The sequence below is a fragment of the Pyrus communis genome, chromosome 16, assembly GCF_041283825.1.
Source record: "Pyrus communis isolate YQ-2024b chromosome 16, ASM4128382v1, whole genome shotgun sequence".
Taxonomy (NCBI): Eukaryota; Viridiplantae; Streptophyta; class Magnoliopsida; order Rosales; family Rosaceae; genus Pyrus; species Pyrus communis.
Window position 1 is genome coordinate 13,447,316 of NC_142580.1, and position 10,870 is coordinate 13,458,185.

Genomic DNA, 10,870 nt, shown 5'->3' on the forward strand with positions numbered 1-10,870 from the left:
TAGGCTAAACCCAGTGCATCCCAAGTGGATATGGCCCCCTTAATCCTCGAAATGATGTTTGCCTTGTTTGTTATGTTGATACTGGTTACTTATCAAACCCGCATAAGGCACATCCTTGAATGGTTATGTCTTTATCGTTAGGGATATCGCAATATCTTAGAGATCCACGATATAACTTTAGTTGCAAAATCTTTGAACCGTTCCAAGACTCACCTTACTTCACTATGCCACACTTGAGATATGGTTGAAAGCTTTTGTTGATCATATTAGAAGTACTTGTTGTTTTCATCCATCATTGAGTCCCAATGATGATCCATGAAGACCATGCCATATGTATCAACCCGACCAAGACATGATACATCCCCGAAGTCAACGCCGAGACATATTGCGTCTACATCACATCCGCAAAGCATCAGGAGATTAAAGTCATGCAAGTCGATCCTAGACAACTTTGCCGACCTTTACACGACGTCACTGCCAAAGTCAACCTTCCAGAAGCTTATCTAAGGAATTGGTATGCTTAACTATTCATATGCAATGCTTATAATTCTCATTTGGAAGTTCTATCAAACTCAAGGGGAGTATCCAGAAGTATACTCACTTGATCTTTGCTACCTAACTAGGTTTTGACGAGGCACCCATCCTAGGCTGGTCCTACCCTTATGAGATTTTCTACTTCCGTCTAGAAGATGTGTAGTTTAGACTTAATGCAACTTCTCACTTTTCTCCCTAGTCTGTGAGTTTTTTATCCCACATTAGGTTTTACCATAACGAGGTTTTGTGAGTTTTATTTATGCATTCTTCCGTTATTTTGAGACTCACATTTGTTCATTATGTCGATGACTTCATCAGCTGTACTTACTTCGTTGCTGAAGTCCTGATGCACCATTTGTTTGAGTATTTACACGCTTAAGGAGGAGTGTTGCAATCCTATTAGATTATGAATGTGATTGTGTAAATCCTAACATATATTGGATATCCTTATGGGATTCTACCATATCTCTTAGACTAGATATTATCCTATTAGAGTTGTAATCCTATTGGGGTATGAAATTTACCTTCCCTACTACTATAAATAAAGACACAATAGGGTGGAATAAAACAAACCTCATAATTACACATCTCTCTTTTTTTCTCTCTATGCCGCCACACCCCCTCTCTTTGGCCTCCATAATTTTTAATAAATTATGCCTACAACAATTTGGTATTTATTATTTAAGTAATTAAGATATTACATTAATGCAGTCTTGGATAATACTTTGGTACTCACCAGTGAGTATTCACCTTTTGGTTTTGTTCAGAAATATTTCAACACATGTTCAACGGACATGTTATTAATTTTTCTTGGGTTTTAAACATCAAGGAACAAGTGATTTTTTTATTAGGTCAAATCAGAAAATGAGTATATAGAATACTCATTAGTGAGTACATTGAGTCCGCACTAGTGAATACATAAATATTAGGATGAACGGTTGTTTAACCCCCTAAACTATTACCCCAATTGAAATCCCCTGAACTATTTTTTGGTAAATTAACCCCCTGAACTGTTGTTTAACCCCCTAAACTATTACCCCAATTAACCCCTTGCCGTTAGATTTCGTCCACTATTCTGCCAAATTCAAGGGCAAATTAGTCTTTTCATCCTTAAATCTAACTTGTCAGTTATAATCACCAATAAAATAAAGAAACATATAGCATAATAAGAAACATAAAGAAACCACACTTTTACATAACGGACCATTTCACATTGTCATACACATTATTATGTGTCCACATGTCATAATTCTATTGGTGGTTATAAGTGACATGTAAGAAGTGACAATAAAAAGACTAATTTGCCTTTGAATTTGACATATTAGTGGACATAACTTATTGATAAGGGGTTAATTGGCTCATTCAAATAGTCCATGGGGTTAATTTACCAAAAAAATAGTTCATAAGGTCAATTTCAATTAAAGTAATAGTTCAAAGAGTCAGACAACAATATACTCTAAATAATGGTGATCATTTATAGCTAGGATCTTTAGTTTAATTAATTAATGTGGTGTTCAGTCCTGGCCTAGTTCAACATTGCCGCAACACCGAGGCACATTTGAGGACCCAATATATTACATGCGCTTTTTTTTTTTTTTTTTTGTATAGATTTGTTAGATTAGATGTTAAATTAGCTACCAATGGAGTTTGAACCCACACCGTCATGCAAGAGCTCAACACCTTAAAGCATGATATCAATTACGTCAATCCATAAAATAAAAAATAAAAAATAAATAAAAATAATTTTCAAGCCATTAACCCACATTTTGGCTTATTTGTCCTTTCATATACGTATAGTGTTGGCATGAGTTAGTTATTTTATAATTAGTTGTAAATAATATTTGTTTCATTTAAAAAACATAAATTGTCCATTGTAATTAAGTTATTTAGTAACTTTTCTTTTCTTACAAATCTTTCTATAATAAGGAAAATCTCTGATTTATTTTAACATATTTATCAAAGCAAGATCCTTCCGACGATCCGAAGGAATTTCCATACCAATTTTAAACGACCCTGACCATGATCATTCAAATTGTATATATTGAATCTTACATTGCCAAGATACGTTCAGGATCAATACGTGATGTCATCAGTACCTGTTCAACTATCATATCTCACTCTTGAGATATGACCAAAATCTACCAACGGTCCAATAACATAGTATTTTCTTTTTATTTCTTGACTGCATTTAACCTTTGTGTTAGATTGCTTACGTACCTTAAGAAGGGATCTAACCATTCATAGTTCCCCTAGAGGAGTGCTAACGTTTCTTATGGCACTTTCTAACAGAAAGCATAGAGTTTCACAATCATTCCATTTCTGGAACTCGATGAGCTTGATTCACTAGATTCCAAGCTATATAACGAAAATATATGACAACCAGGATTGTCATTCACCAATCACATATATCACAATGTTTTCTAACACAATACTGCAATCAATAACATATAACATTCCAAAGAACCACAATGGACAATATTAATCTTTAACCACGTTGATCAACCAATTTGATCGTAGATCAACCAATCTGATCGTAATAATATCATTCATAAACTATACTTTATAAAGTTATAAAAAAAATCCGCTGGAATTCTCAAAGGAGTCACACGGACATCCATTGGCCTTTCTAAATCAACCATAAAAGTTCTCGAATCTGTCGTTCATAAACACGGAAAACTAAGCCTAGAGCGTCATAATTCAATTAAAGTCTACAACTCCTATGTTTCTGCATTTTAAGCCGACTCAAAAGAACATGTGAAGATTTATAGAGATCTAGTTCCAAATCACTCAGCGGAATCCCGAATAGAATACGATTCTGGATCACTTAACAGAATCAAGCGAAACCGGGTATACAGACCACTCAACGGAATCCCGAATAAAATACGATTCTGGACCACTTAACGAAATCGAGGAGAAGTAGGGTATCCAGAACACTCAATGGAATCCCAAATAGAATGCAATTGCAGTCCACTTAACGGAATCGAGGCGAGACGGGGTATCCATGCCACTCAACGGAATCCCACTAAAGAATGTGTATATTTCCCTAATGCAGATTAACCAGGCGGAACCATAGGCATTTATCTAATAGCGTGGTCTCCAATGTGGGTTAACCAAGCGGGACCACATATGGAAGTAAGTAACCGAGTAGGCAATGACCCTCTAATACGGATTAACAAGCCAGGACCATGGGCATGCCTCTAATAATGTGGTTCCTCAATGCGAATTAACTAGGTGGAACCACCTATGAAAATAATGTAACCAGGTAGGCAATGACCCGCCGATGTGAATTAACTAAGCAGGGTTACCCCCAAGAATGCATACGGTCCCCCAATACAAATTAATCAGGCAGGACCATAGGCAAACAAATAACCATATGGTCCCTCAGTGTAGATTAACCAGGTAAGTCCAAAAGTTCAATAATCCCGTAAATTTCGGTAAGGTACCACTCGCACACAAACCAAAGCACACATCCCTTAGGAGGCTTGCTGACCAAGATGGGCCCACCAAGCTCTATCAGATATATATATATATATATATATATATATAGTAATGTTATTTCAGTATTTAAGAATGATTCGGGACATTATGTACTAAAGTCGATCATCGTTCGTGGTCCACGATACAATCAACAACCCTAGTAACCTAATCCATAAGATCTATATATCGGATTTGTTATCCATAACATTCTAAGGTCTTCAAATATTAACTACAATAACATACTATAAATTTGTGACAATCCAACGGTTAGATCATTGTCTACATTAAAAGTCAGTTGCGGACTTTAACAGAATTAGGTTTAAATAATGGAATTACACTAATGGATGTCAAAAGCTGACTCAAGATATCAAAATTAGCCTAAAAGGACCCAAGTCAGGTAACTTGCCACGCGCTGCCACAATGGCTGACAACCACGAATTGCCGGAATCTGGCCAACACCAAAATGTTCCCAAATTATATCAATTTGTAGATTGTGAAGAGTGAAATAAAATTCATACCTATGTCAGAGTAAGAAAACGGCTGTAAAACCTTGAAATAGGCCCAGAAAGGCCGCAGGTGGCTGGGAAATATGTCGTCGCTGCACAAACGTCTCATCCAAGGCTGGGGTTTTGCTCCAAACATCGATGGCTTCTTAGGAAGGGTGGTGGTCGTTTAAAAAGGGGAGCTCGCCATCGGAAAACTTGAAAATGCACAAGTTTGATAGGCCACGAACGGCGGCCAAACGACGTGAACTTTAGGTGGAAAATGTTCGTAGTAAGGAGAGAAGTTGTTTCCAGGTGGTAGCCGAGATCAATTCACCAGAAAAACGCCGAAAAATGGCGTCCAAACTATGCCCAGAAACGAGTCATGTTGCCGGGTCAGTGAGGCAGCCGAGTTAAGCCACGCAAGTCCACTTTCCCAAGATAGAAAGGTTGTTCCAGCTTTGCTGAAGCCTGCCTTATGTAGAAGTGCCAAATTACCATTATGCCCCTACCTTTGTTCTTTTATTTCTCCTTCGTTACAACTCTAATTCGCAAATGGTTTTCGCCTACACACTTATGAAATCGAACTCTATATGAAAACACTAAAAGTGACCTCAAGAGGTCTACGACTTTTTAATGACTAGTTACAGAAATTCAACTTTGTAACTAAGTAATTAAAACTCTAAAATTGACTTAAATAAAATAATTTTGTGTAATACGAATTACGTAAATTTAAACAGTGAAATTTGGAGACAAGATTTCAAAGAATGGCACTGCATGAAGAGGCATGTTGAAGAATTTTAAAATTCTATTAGAACTCTACAATATTAAATAATATTTATGTTGAGTAGTTCCACTACTAATTGTTCCAAGGCTTTTTGCAACACGGCCTCCCACTTGTTGGTCTATCATGTGGCTAAGCTGATGACTATCTTGGTGCTAGATTAATTAGCAGTCAATCATGCTGGACCACCATAATGCTTTTACGAAATGATTCAATAAAATAGATATTTTTAAGGGACTTTTAACGAAACACTTCCGGTACTGTTCACTTTTAACGAAAAACCATATTTTTACCTTTTTCTTGTACTATTTACTACACCTTTATTTGTCTTTTTTCATTAAAACTAGAGTTTTTTTTTTTTTGACTTTTCGTTAGTTTTCCTTATTTTTTTAAGCTAAACCTACGATGTATGTACTTACTTTACATGTAATACATCTTTTTCACACATCGTCAGGATTAGAATTCTTTCCCCTCCTCTTTTCATCCCCTTTCATCCCCTCCTCTCACATTCTCTATTTTGTCTTTCTCTTTCTATAAAAAAAATTAATATAAGATGTTGACATGGCTTAACCGTGACCGTTTAAATAGGAGGGGAGGGAAGAAGAGGGAAAAAAAAAGAATGGAAAGAATCCTACTGACACACCCCGACCGAGATCGGAGCGTGCTGGCCGTCACTCAAAGGTGACGTAGCCATGTGCACGTGCGGAAGCTAGTAAGTAGTAATAAAAAGGCACGAATAATTAAAACAAAACTAGCAAACAAGTACTAGAATAAGTGCTAGTTAGTGCTATACAAATTCAGAGCAGGTCTATAGCAGTCCAAATAAAACGACAACAGTAGTACGCCCGAAGGCGACCCTACAATGTGGAGTGTCTGTCAGAACGCCGGAAAACTCTCAAGGGAAACCACCGCAACGGCTAAGCAACTAGAACCTGGAGGGGCGCAAAACAAAAGCGTGAGTGGGCAAAAACAAAGCTCTTTGAAAACCATTTCAAAAAATACATTCTAACCCCTCACCGTAAAACCTGTATACTTCCCAGAAAATAACCATATGTACGTATGTATAGATATGCCCAACATGCTCAAGGGTATGCCAATCATGCTCAAGATATGCCATGTCAAAACCTCGTAATGAAATGTATGTGCTCAGGTATGAATCATATCAACAACATAACATCTGGCAGCCGGAGTCACCTAACGTGACCTGTACGGCTGCATATAGAGCTCAATCTCAAACTCAACAACTGAACCTGCCCACGAGTCGGAACCACTCTATGTGGTCTGTACGACAGGCCTGGGTGTAATACATATATACGCTCTAGTGCTACGATCACGTGAAGGCTGTGCGAATAATCGCGGGTCACCTACGAGTCGGAACCACCTAAAGTGGTCTGTACGACAGGCCTATGCACCTAGCTTGGATCCAAGCTGAGCGTATGGTGCGGGAGGTGAACAACACGTGAAGGACTGTGCCCTACTCTGGGCGGGAGCACTAACACCGGGGGTGCAGGTTATGAGCTCTCTAAGCATCTCTAAACACTATGTAATGCAATCGTTAATTAACGCTTACCTGGCACTTACCTATGCCTCCACAGCACCCACACATAAATATATATGACATATGCATATGTATATGTATGCCACAAATAATGCATGCAAAGATGCATAAACGATAAATAATAAAGTGCATGGCATAAGGCAAATAACCCTTTTTAATTCAATTTCTGGGAATATAAATGTATATAGGTATATACGGAAAACAAAAGCCCACTCACTGGTATGTAGAAGGGTCGTAGCCCCCCTGTCTCGCGTGTGCACGCTCGTCCTCTGGGTACGTGTCACCTAGATGCGAAACAACTATAAAAACGTTAACTTTAAAGCACATAACCCGTTTCTCGTAATAACTTCTCATACATTGCTCAAAATGGACAAATGAATATACCCACGTGCTCTACACAACCTCAGGATCACAACCATATTTTTAGAAAAAATTTTGGACCCCGCACGCGCCCCCACGCGCCAGCACAGGCACGGACCTACGCGCCCCCACGCGCGGCCACGTGCCAGGCACACTGACGGTGTCAACAGACGCCGTCAGGAATATTCCGTCAAACTGACGGAATATTCCGTTAAATCTAACCGGATGCCGTCACTGCCGTTAGGAATATTCCGTTAAACCTAACGGAATATTCCTCTTTCTTCTCCGATCGACTCTCGCCGGACTCCGGTCGTCGGAAAACTGGGAAAAGTTTAAACTCACTAATCTCCCTCGTTTCTCAACCAATTCCTATGATTCTTGGACCAAAAGAAAGCCCTAAACTAGTAGAATCACGTTGGACCACTTTTAAAGGCTAAAAGTTACGCGATCATACCTGTCTCAAAACTCAAAAACCGGCCAACTTCGAACCAGGCCTTCCCGACGTCCAAATTCGTCCAACGAGCTACTCCGACGCTCCTGGGAACCTCACCAACACATCTACAAGCTTCAAAAGTCCAAAAACTCAATGTATAATTTTTGCATGAACAGTACTCAATTCGGCCATTGTTGAAACGACGTGAAAACGAAGTATTCCTCACCTGAAAATGGTATGGTTGTGCTCGCCTCGACCTCACGAGTTGAATGGTGTCTTTGGTTCCCACGATCTACTAAGATTTGGGTGCTTTTGTGTGTTGTCCGTACGTTACAGAGAGAAGAGGAAGGAATGGAGCTCGGGGAACCCACAGAGAGAGAGAGAGAGAGAGACAGTGTGTGTGTGTGGCTCTCAGCTTGCCAACACCACACAAAGTAACCAAAAACAATAATACGAAAACCAACTAGGGGTAAAAGGGTCATTTCCTAAGCACATTTCCGATATTTTCGGGACGGGATGTCACAACCTTCCCACCTTAATAGAATTTCGTCCCGAAATTCAAAACAACCTAGTAACCACCCCTAGTAGTCAAAGAACAATCGAGGGTACAAATCCCTCATCCGATCCTCTGTCTCCCACGTAGCTTCTTCGACTGAATGGTTTCTCCACAGAACCTTCACTAAATTCACTGTCTTGTTCCTTAGGACCTTCTCTTTCCAATCTAGTATCGTCACCGGCTCCTCGTCGTACGTCAAATCTGGGTTAATCTCAAGCGGTTGAGGAGGTATCACATGAGATGGATCAGCAACATAGTGTCGGAGCATAGACACGTGAAAAACATTATGCACTCTAGCCAACTCCGGAGGCAACTCCAACCTGTAAGCTACCTCACCAACTCGTTCTGTGACTACGTATGGTCCGATGTACCTGGGGCTCAACTTCCCTTTCTTCCCGAACCGCACAACACCTCTCCACGGTGAAAGCTTCAGGAATACCCAATCTCCGACCTCATATGTTCTGTCCATAGCATGCCGATCCGCTAGACTCTTCTGCCTGTCCTGGGCTGCTTTCAGGTTAGACTTAATCACCTGAACATTCTGAGTAGTCTCCTCAACAATCTCTGGACCTACTAAAACTCTCTCGCCAACCTCTGACCAACACAACGGTGTGCGACAAGCTCTGCCATACAAGGCCTCAAATGGCGCCATTCCAATGCTCGAATGAAAACTGTTGTTGTAAGCAAATTCCATCAAATCTAACCGCTGGTGCCAAGCATCACCAAACTGCAACACCGAAGCTCGCAGCATATCCTCCAAGGTCTGAATAGTTCTCTCTGACTGCCCGTCGGTCTGTGGATGATATGCCGTACTATAAAGTAATCTCGTGCCCAAAGCTTCCTGGAAAGCTACCCAAAACTTCGATGTAAATCGTGGATCTCGATCCGAAATAATGCTCACAGGGACACCGTGGTACTTCACAACCTTCGAGATGAACAACTCCGCTAAACGGCTCAAAGAATACTTCTCTCTTACCGGAATAAAATGAGCCGACTTAGTGAGTCGATCAACGATCACCCAAATGCCGTCAAAGCCATTACGTGTACGCGGGAGCTTGTACACAAAATCCATGGTGATATTTTCCCATTTCCACTCCGGAACGGGAAGTGGCTGCAACAACCCAAACGGCTTCTTCCTCTCTGCTTTAACTTGCTGACAAACAGCACATCTGCTCACATACTCGGCTATCTCCCTCTTCATACCCGGCCAATAGTAAAATGGTCGAATGGTATGATACATTTTCGTAGCTCCTGGATGCATAGCGTAAGCCGAGATATGTGCTTCATCGAGAATTTCTTTCTTCAACTCCACACTATTAGGCACGAACATTCTACCTTCAAGCATCAACATGCCATCTGAATCACGAACTCTGAGGTCTCGCCTCTTTCCTTGATCTTGAGCTTGAATAAATTCTTGAGTCTCCTGATCAGCTACTTGGGCTTCAAGCACCCGATCAACAAGTATCGGCCTAACTTGAAAATTAGCAAGTAATGCCACATCTCGATCTTCGGCTTCTAGCCTTACTCCCGTAGTACGCAAGTCCACCAAAAGAGGAACACGACTAGCGTACAACGCGTTAATACGGCCCTGTGACTTCCTGCTAAGTGCATTAGCCACTACGTTCGCACGACCAGGATGATAATCAATCGTGCAATCGTAATCGCTGAGCAACTCCAACCACCTCCGCTGACGAAGATTAAGTTCTTTCTGAGTAAAGAGATACTGGAGACTCTTGTGATCTGTAAAGATCCTGCACTTTTCCCCATAAAGATAGTGTCTCCACAACTTCAGCGCAAAGATGATAGCAGCCAACTCCAAGTCATGTGTAGGGTAATTCATCTCATGAGGTTTCAACTGCCGCGAAGCATAAGCAATCACCCTACCATGCTGCATCAATACACATCCCAAACCATTCAAGGAAGCATCGCTGTAAACCTCGAAATCACCACTATCATCTGGGAGTGCCAAAACAGGTGCATGAGTGAGACAATGTTTCAACTGTTGGAAACTCCGCTCGCACCTATCATCCCACTCAAATTTGACATTCTTCCTCGTTAACCTCGTCAGTGGTAAGGCGATCACCGAAAAATCCTTAACGAATCTCCGATAATACCCTGCCAATCCAAGGAAACTTCTCACCTCGGTGACGGTTCGCGGTTGCTCCCAACTCTCTACCGCTGCAACCTTCTGAGGGTCAACCAAAATACCCTGAGCAGAAATGACGTGCCCCAAGAATGCAACTTGGTCTAACCAGAACTGGCACTTGCTAAACTTAGCATATAACTGGTGTTCCCTCAACCTTTTCAACACCAAAGTAAGATGTCGAACATGCTCCGCTTTCGACTTAGAATACACCAGAATATCGTCAATGAAGACAATGACAAATCTATCCAAGTAAGGCTGGAATACTCGGTTCATCAAATCCATAAAGGCGGCTGGTGCATTCGTCAACCCAAATGGCATAACCAGAAACTCGTAATGACCATAACGAGTCCTGAACGCCGTCTTAGGGACATCATCCTTACTGATCTTCAGCTGATAGTAACCAGACCTCAAGTCTATTTTAGAGAACACACAAGCACCTCTCAGCTGATCGAACAAATCATCGATACGAGGCAATGGATAACGGTTTTTAATCGTCACCCGATTGAGTTGCCTGTAGTCGATGCATAGCCTCAAAGTTCC

General features: G+C 40.8%; 2 long non-coding RNA genes across 2 annotated transcripts; both read right to left on the minus strand.

Moving 5' to 3' along the window:
- Nucleotides 1-4,226: 4,226 nt before the first annotated feature.
- On the minus strand, nt 4,227-4,927 carry LOC148690014 (uncharacterized). Its single transcript, XR_015957651.1, has 2 exons — nt 4,530-4,927; nt 4,227-4,459 (listed from the first exon to the last, which is right to left on the minus strand). It is a non-coding gene; the product is annotated as an uncharacterized LOC148690014 (long non-coding RNA).
- A 1,134-nt stretch (nt 4,928-6,061) lies between these two features.
- Nucleotides 6,062-8,043, minus strand: LOC148690015 (uncharacterized). Its single transcript, XR_015957441.1, has 3 exons — nt 7,650-8,043; nt 7,053-7,119; nt 6,062-6,209 (listed from the first exon to the last, which is right to left on the minus strand). It is a non-coding gene; the product is annotated as an uncharacterized LOC148690015 (long non-coding RNA).
- Nucleotides 8,044-10,870: the final 2,827 nt, after the last annotated feature.